Below are 12,373 nucleotides of genomic sequence, written 5' to 3'. Positions count from 1 at the left end.
CCAATAGTGACCTCATTAGCATCACTGTGCTGGATCGTGTCCTTAAGGACAAGCAGATGGGGGTCATCATACTGACGCTCCCTGATACGATCATAAACACAAGACCGAGAGACCACACAAGCCAATACTTAACTCGGCTCAGAAATATCTAATCTCACAAATTGGTTGGCTAAGGCCTGAACATCCAACGCCATGGGCCTCTCTGCTACTGATAGATGTGCTAAGCTCCCCAAACTCTCTGCACGGCGACTCAAAGCATCAGCCACCACATTGGCCTTCCCAGGGTGGTACAAAATAGTGATATCATAATCCTTAAGTATCTCCAACCACCTCCGCTGACAAAAGTTAAGATCTTTCTGCTTAAACAGATGCTGCAAACTCCGATGATCGGTGTAAATCTCACAAGGAAAACTGTACAAATAATGCCGCCAAATCTTCAAGGCATGAACAATAGCTGCTAACTCAAGGTCGTGAACAGGATAGTTCTTTTCATGCACCTTCAGTTGTCAGAATGCGTAGGCAATCACCATACCATCCTGCATCAACACCGCGCCGAGACCAATCCGCGATGCATCACAATATATAGTATAAGACCCCGAATCTGTAGGCAATACCAATACTGGGGTCGTATTTAAAGATGTCTTGAGATTCTGAAAGCTCTCCTCACATTGCTCTGTCCACCTAAACGGAGAACCCTTCGGGGTCATCCCGGTCATAGGTGCTGTAATAGATGAGAATCCCTCTACAAAGCGATGGTAATGCCCCGCCAAACCAAGAAAACTCCGGATCTCTGTAGCTGAGGACTGTTTGGCCAACTCTGCAGTACTTCAATCTTCTTCGGATCCACCTGGATCCCCTCACTCGATACTATATGACCCAAGAATGCCACTAAGTCTAGCCAAAACTCACACTTTGAAAATTTTGCATATAGCTTCTTTTCTCTCAAGGTCTGAAGTGCAGTCCTCAGGTGCTGCTCATGAACTTCCCGAGTCCGGGAGTACACCAGAATGTCATCAATAAATACAATGACGAATGAGTCAAGATAAGGCCGGAACATACTAAGCATCAAGTGCATAAAAGTTGTTGGGGCATTGGTCAGCCCAAAAGACATAACAAGAAACTCATAGTGAGCATATCTGGTCCTGAAAGCAGTCTTCAGGATATTTGGCTCCCGAATCTTCAACTGATGATATCCCGAATATAAGTCAATCTTGGAAAACACTCTAGCACCCTGTAACTGATCAAATAAATCATCAATACGAGGCAAAGGATACCGGTTCTTCACTGTGACTTTGCTCAACTGGCGGTAATTAATACACATCCGCATAGAACCATCCTTCTTCTTCACAAATAAGACAGGGGCACCCCAAGGTGACACACTGGGTCGAATGAATCCCTTATCAAGCGATTCATGTAACTGCTCCTTCAACTCCTTTAACTCAGGAGGATCCATACGATATGGAGAAATAGAGATGGGAAGAGTGTCCAACAACAAATCAATGCCAAAATTAATATCTCTGTCCGGCGGCATGCCCGAAAGATCAGCTGGGAACACATTTGGAAAGTCCCTTACTACTGGAACTGACTCAACTGTAGGGGTATCAATATTGACATCTCTCACATAAGCTAGATATGCGTCACACCCCTTCTCAACCATTCGTTGAGCTTTAAGAAATGAAATAACTCTGTTGGGAGTATACTCTAAGGTACCTCTCCTCTATAACCATGGTAAACATGGCATAGCCAGCGTCACGATTTTAGCGTGACAATCAAGAATAGCATAATGGGGTGATAACTAATCCATGCCCAAAATAATATCAAAGTCCACAATGCTGAGCAATAATAAATCGGCTCTGGTCTCAAAACCACTAAGAGTAATCAAACACGGCTGATACACGCAGTCCACAATAAAAGAATCTCCCACAGGAGTAGACACATAAATAGGGTAACTCAAAGAATCCCGAGATACGCCCAAATACGGGGAAAAATAAGAGGACACATAAGAGTATGTAGAGCCTAGGTCAAATAATACCGACGCATCTCTATAACAGACCGGAACAATACCTGTAATGATAGAATCAGAATCAACTGCCTCTATACGAGAAGGAATGGCATAATATCTGGCCTGGCCTTCCCCTCTAGGGCGACCTCTACTTCCCTGACCTCCACCTCGAGCAGGCTGAGCAGGTGGGGTGGCAGTTACTGCTGTAATCATAGCATGAGGACCTGGTGGAGCAAGTTGTGGCTGAGAAGTATGTGGAGGTGCACCCCTCCTAATCCTGGGGCAATCCCTCACCATATGGCGAGTGTCTCCATACTCAAAACAAGCTCTAGGAGGGCGTGGCTGCTGTGACTGGCTCGGGCCACGTCTGCTGGACTGGCCGCTAGGAACACCCCGTGCAGGAAGCACACTAGATATTGGCGGTGCATAATAAGGCTCCTGGGGTCTAGAAGGAGATGGAACACAGCTAGCGGCTGGAAGAGATGAATGAACGGGGCAGCCCATATAACCCCTACCATGGCGAGCTACTGGGATACTCGCTCTAGAATAATAATCAGTCTCTCGAGACCTCTTGACCTCCCTCTCCTCTCTATCCCAGGAAAACATGCCCTCAAATCTCCTGGTAATACTTACAACCAGCTGATAAGAAATATCGATCTCCAACTCCCTGTCCATACTACTCCGGATGCTAGGATAGAGTCCCTCAATAAACCGTCGAACCCTCTCTCGAACTGTGGCAACTAAGGCCGGTGGACAGTCATAGCACCCTGGCGCAGCTGCTCAAACTCCGCATGCCATGAGTCCCTGAGGCTCTAAGGGACATACTCTCTCAAAAACATGTTTGAAAACTAAGTCCATGTAAGTGAAGTTGCCTCAGCCGGACTACTCAACTCATAAGCACGCCACCACTGATAGGCTGCTCCTCTAAGCTGGAATGCAGTAAAAGAAACCATGCTCGTCTCTGCTACACCCATAGTACAGAGAATACGATGACACTCCTCCAGAAAACCCTGAGCATCATCTGTATCCAATCCGCTGAAGGTAGGTGGGTGGTACTTCTTGTGCCTCTCAAGTCTGAGCTGCTCCACCTCAGAAGCTGATGCCCTAACCTCGAGCTGAGCTACAGCTACCGGCTGCATTGGTACAATATCTAGAACCTGGTCGACCTGAACCCGCTGCTCTGGAGTATCGGTGACAGGAGTCTGTACTCCTCCCCCGACCTGAGATGTGGCAAGAGCAAGTGGAATCAATCCAGCCTGAGCTAAGGTGCTGAACATGCTCAAAAACTGGGCTAGAGTCTCCTGGAGGGCTGGTGCAGTAACAAGTATCTCAGGTGTATGCCCTCAACTTGAGCTACTGGGGGCTCCTCTATAGCAGCTCATGCGGGTGCTCAAGCTGCACCACGTGGACGTCCTCAGCCTCAACCCCGGCCTCTCACGGCTCTAGCAGGGGGCGCGGGTGCCTGGTCATCGGATCCGCTTGTACGTGTCCTCACCATGTGTGAGAGAATAGAATACAGAAATTTAGAATATTTTTGAAGTCAACAATTTTTGCACGACAAGGAATCAAAGTAGTAACATTTTCCTAACAGTCTCATAGCCTCCCGAATATAAGTACAGACGTCTCCATATAGATCCACGAGACTCTACTAAACCAGTTTGTGACTCACGACACCTATGAACCTAGAGCTCTGATACCAACTTATCTCTTCTTTAATCTTAGATTTTTGCTATGTTTGATTGATAAAATAGTGTGTTTAATTGTCACTACCCAATTTTCCCTTTGTGTGACGTCGTGACGGCACCTAGTCTCTACAACTAGGTAAGCCTAAAATTTTGCTGAATAATAAAATAAAAATATAAATTTAACCAACTATTCAAAAATACACAATAAATTACAAAACCTGGAATATCGTGAATCACAAACTACAGAAGAAATATCTAGTGTCGTTATACATCAGAGTCTAACAAAGGAAAAATACAGAAAATAATGGACATGAGAAAGAGTAGAAGGGGACTCCGAGGTATGCGGACGCGGCACATATACCTTAAAGTCTCCAAAGTTGTTCTGGCTCACTGATAGTGCGGCTGATAAGGAGTACCTGGATCTGCACACGAAAAATATGTGCATAGAGTAGCATGAGTATACCACAATCGGTATCGAGTAAGTGCCAAGCCTAACCTCGGTCGAGTAGTGACGAGGGCAGGTCAGCGCCCTACTGGTAAGTATATAATAAAATAATATAGAATGTAATATCGCAATAAAATAAAGGCTGAAATTTAACAACAATGAAATCATACAAGGTAACAGCTCAGTACACAGAACATAATAGGGGGATCTCCCGAGATACCGTCTCATAGTCCAAAATATAAATGTGTAGGGGGATCTCCCGGATGTAACACCCCGGAAAATTTTGAAGTATTTCAGTGTAAAGCCCCGTAATTTTTGCAAGTGAATTCAAGGTTTCGTGGTGCCGGAGTAGGCTTACGTGTTTGAGGTCGGACTTTTTGGGTTGAACAATGCACCGGAAAGTAAAGGAAAATTTTTGGCGGAAAAGCGCGTTTATGCGGCCCATTATGCGGTCGCATAATCACTCTGTGGACCGCATAATGGCCGCAGAGTGAAGCAGTAAGTTTGGACAACTTGAGGTCAGTTTTGCAGTCGATTATGCGACCGCATAATCAATATGCGGACCGCATAACGATCACATAATCCCTCTTGAGTTTTTGCGGAGGGAGTTCTGCGGTGCATTATGCGACCGCAGAACGAGTATGCGGACCGCATACTGGTCGCATACCTGGGCCATAAGTTCAGCCCCCTGAGGGCCATTTCTGCGGTCACTTTGCGGACCGCATAACCATTAGGTGGTCGCACATGCGACCGCAGACCTGTGTCGGGGCACCCATTTTTTTAATTTAAAACCCAACCCCCGTTCCGTTAAAATACCCCTTAGGTCTATTTTGAGCTCATTTTCTGATATTTCTAGAGTAAGAGAGAGAGGGTTCAAGAGGGAGGGTCTAAGTTTTCATCAATTGATCTTCAACCATCACTCAAATCCTTGGAAATATTCAAGTAGAGCACCAAAATTCTTCACCCTAAAAGATAAGATTTTATCACCCCAGCTCTTAATTTCAAACATAACAATAATGGGGTACTAGGGTAATACTTCATGGGTATGAGAGTGGTTCATCTTGCATGCATGTGATAAAGAGTGTGGAAAAAATAAAAAGTGAACTAGAACCATGAACGTTTTCCTAATTTTGGGTTCAATTTGTATATTGTTAAAATAGATTGAGGTTGCTAAGGGTTCTAGATAATTGTAGAGTCTAAAGAAGCACAATTGAGGTATGTTGGCTAAACTTTCTTTCTTGGAATTGAATTCCATAATGTTTCTGTAAGTTTCAAAGTGTGGGTTACGTATTAAAAGGTTATGGTTTTGAGTCGTGTTTTAATGAAAGATAGAATTGTCTAAAAGCTTTTGTACTAAATTCATGCCCATTAGTGGTTGCTTTAACTAATGCTTTGATTTATTAATATATCCGGTGTGGTTCGAGTTCTATATACTCATGTGTTGAAATTGTACATTGTCATTTCTGTGGGGAGAGTATTGCAAGACTAAATGGTGTATTGACTATTTATGATTTTTCATGTATGTTTCTATTGTTGGTTGGTATGCTTCATTCTTTGGGAAGAAACCATTTGTGTTTGAAGTTTCCACTTCAAATGGATTTGAAGTATATGATTTTTAAAATATCCTATATGTTGATACTTGATGGTGATCTTTGAAATTGAAAGAGGTGAAAGTGTGGAATATGAAATACGGCCATTGTGCCAGGAATAAAGAATCTTGTGAATGGCCTAATGAGCCAAGAAAATATTGTCGTTGTGAATGACTGGAAATACTAATGAGAATTCATACAATGTGAAAGATGTTGAGGTAAGTACAATTGTATTTATGATATTTCTGTTTGCAAATCAAATCAAAACTATTTTTGGGAGCATCATTAGCAATACCGAGGAAGGGTGGGTCATAAGGCCCACACCTAAAACTACATGTGCCGGTGTAGGGGTGGATTGTGATTATTCTCCTTTAATTGGGATGAAACTAGAACCTTTGTGGATTGAAAAAGTCAACCCGCACGGCATATGTGGGAAGGCGGCCTAGCTGATCGGATGGAGATCAGACGCCATATTGCGCATATGGAGGTACTACTCTTGGTAACAACTTTCTTTTGCATCACATGTCAAACCACATTGTTCGTGGGGAGATGGCCTAGACGATAGGGCGTGATCGGACTCCGTGCTAACAAAGACGGTGGTATATCGGTGCTTATGATCTCCCAACCAAAATTATATATGAAGTTTGTATTTTAGAAATTATTATGTTTTAACTGGATGTTTGGATATTGTTGATTGTGACTTGTTGTTTCTATGTGTTGCCTTTTCTTATATGGGCATTCTATTTTGAAAGAGGATTTTTAGCCATACATACTAGTGTTATTCGACAGTACTAACGTCCCTTTTGTCGGGGGCGCTGCATCTTTAATGGATGCAGGTGGTTCTTCAGCAGGTGGAATTGATTAGTGATAGTAGTACACTCTTTTCAACTGATTTGGTGAGCCCCACTTCATTTCGGGGTCATGTATCTTCTGTTTCTCATGTACAGTGTTTTGAGGTATAGCCGAGGCCTTGTTGCCGGCATTTTCATATTAAAAATATATTGTATTTAGAGGCTCCGTAGACAGGTTGTGGGTTATGGTTGATGTTGGGAATTGAACTAGAAATGTTGGTACTTGAAAATTATGTTTTTCATTAATTCTATAAACTCGTAATGTTTTGGAAATTATGAATGAAGCTACTAATGGGAATGAAAAGGAAGTTGTTAATAAAATCTTTTCAGTGATTGATTAATGGAGTACATCTCCTTTTTATTCATGGATGAGTTTGGGTAGAAGTAAGTTTAATAGGCTTGCTCGGCCGGGTTCTCTTGATTGAGCGCCGGTCGCACTCCCTGAGTTTGGGGCGTGACATCGGAATACCGTTTCGTAGTCCCAAAGTATATATGCAAGACAAGGGGTCTCTCGGAATACTGTTCCGTAGTTTAAAGTAAATATGCAAGATAGGGGGATCTCCCGGAATACCGTTCCGTAGTCCCAAAGTAAATATGCAGTACAAGGGGATCTCCCGGAATATCGTTTCGTAGTCCCAAAGTAAATATGCGGTACAGGAGGGATCTCCCGGAATACCGTTCCGTAGTCCCAAAGTAAATATGCAGCGCAAATAATAGAAACACAACTACATCACGAAATCTTACGATTTAGACTAAGTACCAGTCAAGGAAGAAGCAGAAAATTTCAATAAGCATGATGCACAGAGTTCACATAAGCAATTAAGACACGTAAACATGTTGTATTAGACTAAACAGGATAGCTACACATATTGGAATAACTCAATTAAAAATGAAAAATAGATTAATACTCATTAAAATGGTATAACTCAAAATGAAAGGAAAACAGGTTGCTCCTCAGTAAGAAAAATCGGGTTTTTTCCATAACTAGCATGTGTACGTACTCGTCACCTCACGTACACGGCACTCACATATCACAATAGTTCCAAATCTTAAGGGGATTTCCCCCACACAAAGTTAGACAAGCCACTTACATCGAACCAAGCTCAATCAATCGGTAAGAATGCCTTTCCCAAGAATATCCGGCTCCGAATGGCACAATCTAGCCAAAAGAAATTACATATTATAAATACAACCATAATAGGCTCATCTTATTGATTAAATCAATACTTTAACAAAAATTTCGAAATTCGCCCTAAAAGGTGGACCCGGGCCCACATCTTGGAAGTGGGTAAAAGTCACAAAATCCGAAAGCTCATTCACTCATGAGTCTAACCATATCAAATTTACTAAAATCCGACATCAAATGGTCATTCAAATCCACAATTCAAACTTTCCAAATCCCTAGCCTCCAACTCCCAATTTTTACCTTAAATACACACTAACTAGGTGGGAAAATAAATGGGGAAGAAAGATTATTGATCAAAAATAATCACAAGGGACTTACCTCAAGAAATATCTCGAAAATGCTCTCAAAAAGCGCCCTAAACCGAGTTTGCAAAGTCCAAAATAACAAAAATCGCGAAGCCCTTCGGTTTTAACCACTACCCAGGTATTTCCGCACCTGCGGGTGCGCTTGTGCTGTAAAATGTGCGCATCTGCACAAAACACTTACCCTCTCTGCCTTTGCACCTACAATGAAAGGGCCGCACCTGCAATGAAAGGGCCGCACCTGCGCGTGCGCGCCTGCAAAAATCCCTTCCGCTTTTGCGGACCTTGCGCATCTGCGATGACCCTAACGCATATGCGGGCATCGCAGATGCGGAATTCACCTCGCATCTGTGACCCTGGGAACTCCTCCATTTTTCCACTTCTACGCTTGCCTCTTCGCACGTGCGATCCCACACCTGCAGTCTCTCCACCGCAGGTGCGAAAATACCAGAAGCCTGAAGACTTCAGCAGTAACACAAATTCAACTTTTGATCCGTTAAGCACTCGTAACTCACCCGAGGCCCCCGGGACCTCAACCAAACATACCAATCAATCCAAAAATACCATATGAACGTAGTCGAGCCCTCAAATCATATCAACTAATGCTAAAATCATAAATCATCCCCCAATTCAAACTTAAAGAACTTGAAAGTTTCAAATTCGACAACCGATGCCGAAACCAACCAAACCACGTCCGATTGACTCCAAATTTTGCACACAAGTCATATTCAATATTACGGACGTACTCCATCTTCCAGAATCAAAAACCGACCCCGATATCAAAAACTTTCACTACCAGCCCAAAACTCCAAAAATTCGACTTTCGCAATTTCAAGCCTAAATGAGCTACGGACCTCCAAAACACAATCCGGACACACTCCTAAGTGCAAAATCACCCAATGGAGCTAACGGAACCGACGAAACTCCATTCCAGAGTCATTTTCATATAGTTTTCAAAAACCAAAACGAAACATCCCGGCAAGTCACAATAGCAGAAAATAGATATGAGAGAAGCGGTAAATAGGGGATCGAGGCTATTACTCTCAAAACGACCATCCGGGTCGTTACATTAATGTGGTTTATTTCTATTTTACAGGTTTTATGTGATTTTGAAGTGACCAAGAAGAAACCAAGTGAAAACAAGTCAAAAGAGCTAAAATGAACACAATTTTGTCCAATGAATTACCCTTCGCGGACACATAGCTTCAGAAGTCAACCCTTCACGAACGCGAAGGAAGGAACACAAACGCAAAGATTTAGAGGTCAAACCTTCGCGAACGCAAAGGCATGATCGTGAATGCGAGGCTTCAGGAGTCAAACCTTCGCGAACACGAAGAAGAAATTGGCGGACAAACTGGGCAGTTCTGGAAATTCATATTGTTTTGGTCCCAAACCATTTAATACACGACTCAGCTCAATTAGAAAATTTCTTTGGCAGTCTTTAAGTAGCAAATACAAGTTTTGGAGCAAGGGTTCTTGCATACACACTTGGGATTTGAAGATTTAAAGCTTTTGGTTGAGAATTTCTTACACATTTGTACTCATTTCTTCATTTCCTTGCTTTGTATTGAATATCTAAGTGTGTAGTATTTATTTCAACACTTAAATATTTTTTATGGGAATATTCATTATTAAAGTGTGGATTAAATATCTTGTTGTGCTTATTTATTGAATGATTTTTATTAATATTGAAGTGAGTTATTATTTTTTTAATTATTCTTGTTCTTTATTGTTTTCAAACGGATTAGCTAACCCTAGGACTCGCCCATTAACTTCGAATTAATCTTGAAAAGGGTAATTTGGGGTTGGGAAAGAATAATTAACAAGAACTTGAAGCGTTAATCCTCATTTTATAGATTCTACCTAGGGATGGGATTGAACTACTTGTAGCCATAATCGGGTGCATTTAATCTCTTAATTGTTTTAGGGATAATTCTATTAGAAATTCTTGTTAGTGTTAGGAATAAGATACTAAAGAACTAATATCGGAGGCTAATTAACATAAACTCACTCATATTTGTAAAATCGTGTAATACATTGAATTGTTACTTGAGTGTAATTCCCGGTGTATCAATGCTTGTAGCCATTCATCATTTTACTTTCTTTCTAGGTTAGGTTACATTTTCGCATTTAGTTATAAATACTTTCTCAAAACCTTTATCAATGTATGGCTTAGCATAATAAGCAATAATTCTCTTACCTTGCCTATTCGCCTACATATTATTCTCTGTGGGATTCGATCCCAACTCATAGTTGGGTATATTATATTGCATGAGACCGTGACCGTTTACTATTTTAGTAGTGGACTTGGACGTCATCAAAATTGGCGCCGTTGCCGGGGAACAATTTGGCTTATTTAGGTTGTTTAATAAGTAAGCGTACGTGCTTTGGTCCCAACTTGTGAATATTTGGATAATTATTTTCAATCTTTGTTTATTCTCATGTTTGTTATCTTGTTTATTTTTCTTGTGTATTTTCGTAGTTTTGAAAAATGGAATCACATAATGAAAATTGGTCGGATGGTAGTTGTTCATACTTTGATGACCCTTGTCCTTAATTATTGTGGAGGACCACACTCATGGAAAAATTATTTAAATTCTCCCTGGGGTGGATTGTGCGCACAATCTCAAACCCATGAGTGAAGTATATGTGATAGGTGTGGTGGTCAAAATGGTCATTGGGCTAATTGTGCTTATTTGCACGTCCCTTCCCCGAATACCCCTTTGATGATTCTACTTTTTGTGATAATAATTATAGGGATATGCAAGTGGAAGAAATTGAGCGGGGCCAAAATGAAAAGTTCAAGATCATTATGGAATGCCTACTTGAAGGAGGAAACAATGAGCAAAAAGCCTTGGAGGAGCTTTTGAAAAATAGTCTCCAAAATAATTTGGCGTTTGAAAGGTTGAACTCATAAATGGGAGAAATACTTGAAGCTTTAGAGGTCCAAAAATCCTCATAAGTGAATGATAGCCAAGAACCTTCCTTAGATTATGAAGCCCAAAATCCCTCTTTGAAAATTGATCAAAATCAAGAAGAACTCTCAAATGCTCAAAATGAGAGGTTAATGCTAATGTTCGAGGCCATTCTTGAAAATGGGGAGAAGAAACTTGGCATACAAGGACTTGAAACAAGTATTAAATCATAATGATGAGAGTATCTGCATTTTAGAAGATCAAATGAAATAATTGGTTGAGGCTCATAATGCTGACCAACTTGAGAGTGTGGAAAGAGGTCAAGAAGAGTCTAACTTCGAGGAAGAAAGTGAGCTTCATTTTGAGGAATCAAGAATTGAACATCTTCCAACTGACTCCATGCGTGTTGGTGATGCCGAGAAAAATATAGAATTAGAGTCAACCGGTATAATTGAAAATATGGTTGAAGTTGGCTCTAGTTCGGGGGAAAAAAAGGATGTCAAAATCCGGAAAATATTACAATTTGGAGGCTTGACGCCACATTCCAAGCATTTCTCAATATTGGAGTTATGTGGTGATATGGGAATTGAACTACACGAATCAATGAGGGATTGCGAAAAGAAAAGGCAAAGTCCATACATTTTATAATTTGAAGGCACGAAAAGGCAAAATGACATTCCTCACGTGAAAGCTAAGAAATGTAAAATGAAGCAAATGGCATTCGACTTTTTCATCTACTTACCACCCCCACCGCTCGTGGTCACAAGCTTTATTCCAAATTAGGTGCCCAATTCTCCAAGTAGCGATAAAAGTGGTGAAGTTGGTAGTTGTCATGCCACACCACTAAATGCGGTGCTTAATGGGAGGCAACCCGACGTATTCAAATTTTGAACTCATTTTTGAAATCTTCTTTTTTAGAATAGCTTTATATATTGTTTTTGACTAATATGCTAAGTTTCACAATTTTTGGAGTTGATTTGGGTAGGTCGGGGTGATCGGACAGCCAAAAACCAGTAGCTGCTGGAAATTGCAGAAGCAATGCTTCGCATTCGCGATAGCACATCGCGTTCGTGAAGAGTAAATAGTTTTCTCACTCTTTACATTCACGATGACACTCTTGCGTTCGCGACTGTTAAGGAAAGTTTTACTTTTTGCAAAGGCGATTGTGCCCTCGCGAACATGACTCGTCAGGTAAGTATAAAATACTAAACCACTGGAAATTGACTCTTAATTCTCCTCTATGCTCAAGAACCATTTATTCCTACTCCTTAACCCCCAAAATCAAATTCCCCATAATCTTCAAATTCATTGCAAGTATCCCTCGCCATTCTTAAGGTATGTTATTTACTCTCTTGTCTTTTAATTTTTTCTTCCTTTTCTTGGTGTGAATTGATAGAT

This window comes from Nicotiana tabacum, chromosome 19 (assembly GCF_000715075.1).
Source record: "Nicotiana tabacum cultivar K326 chromosome 19, ASM71507v2, whole genome shotgun sequence".
Classification (NCBI taxonomy): Eukaryota; Viridiplantae; Streptophyta; class Magnoliopsida; order Solanales; family Solanaceae; genus Nicotiana; species Nicotiana tabacum.
The sequence above is the reverse complement of the archived record's forward strand: the minus strand, read 5'-3'. Positions refer to the sequence as shown.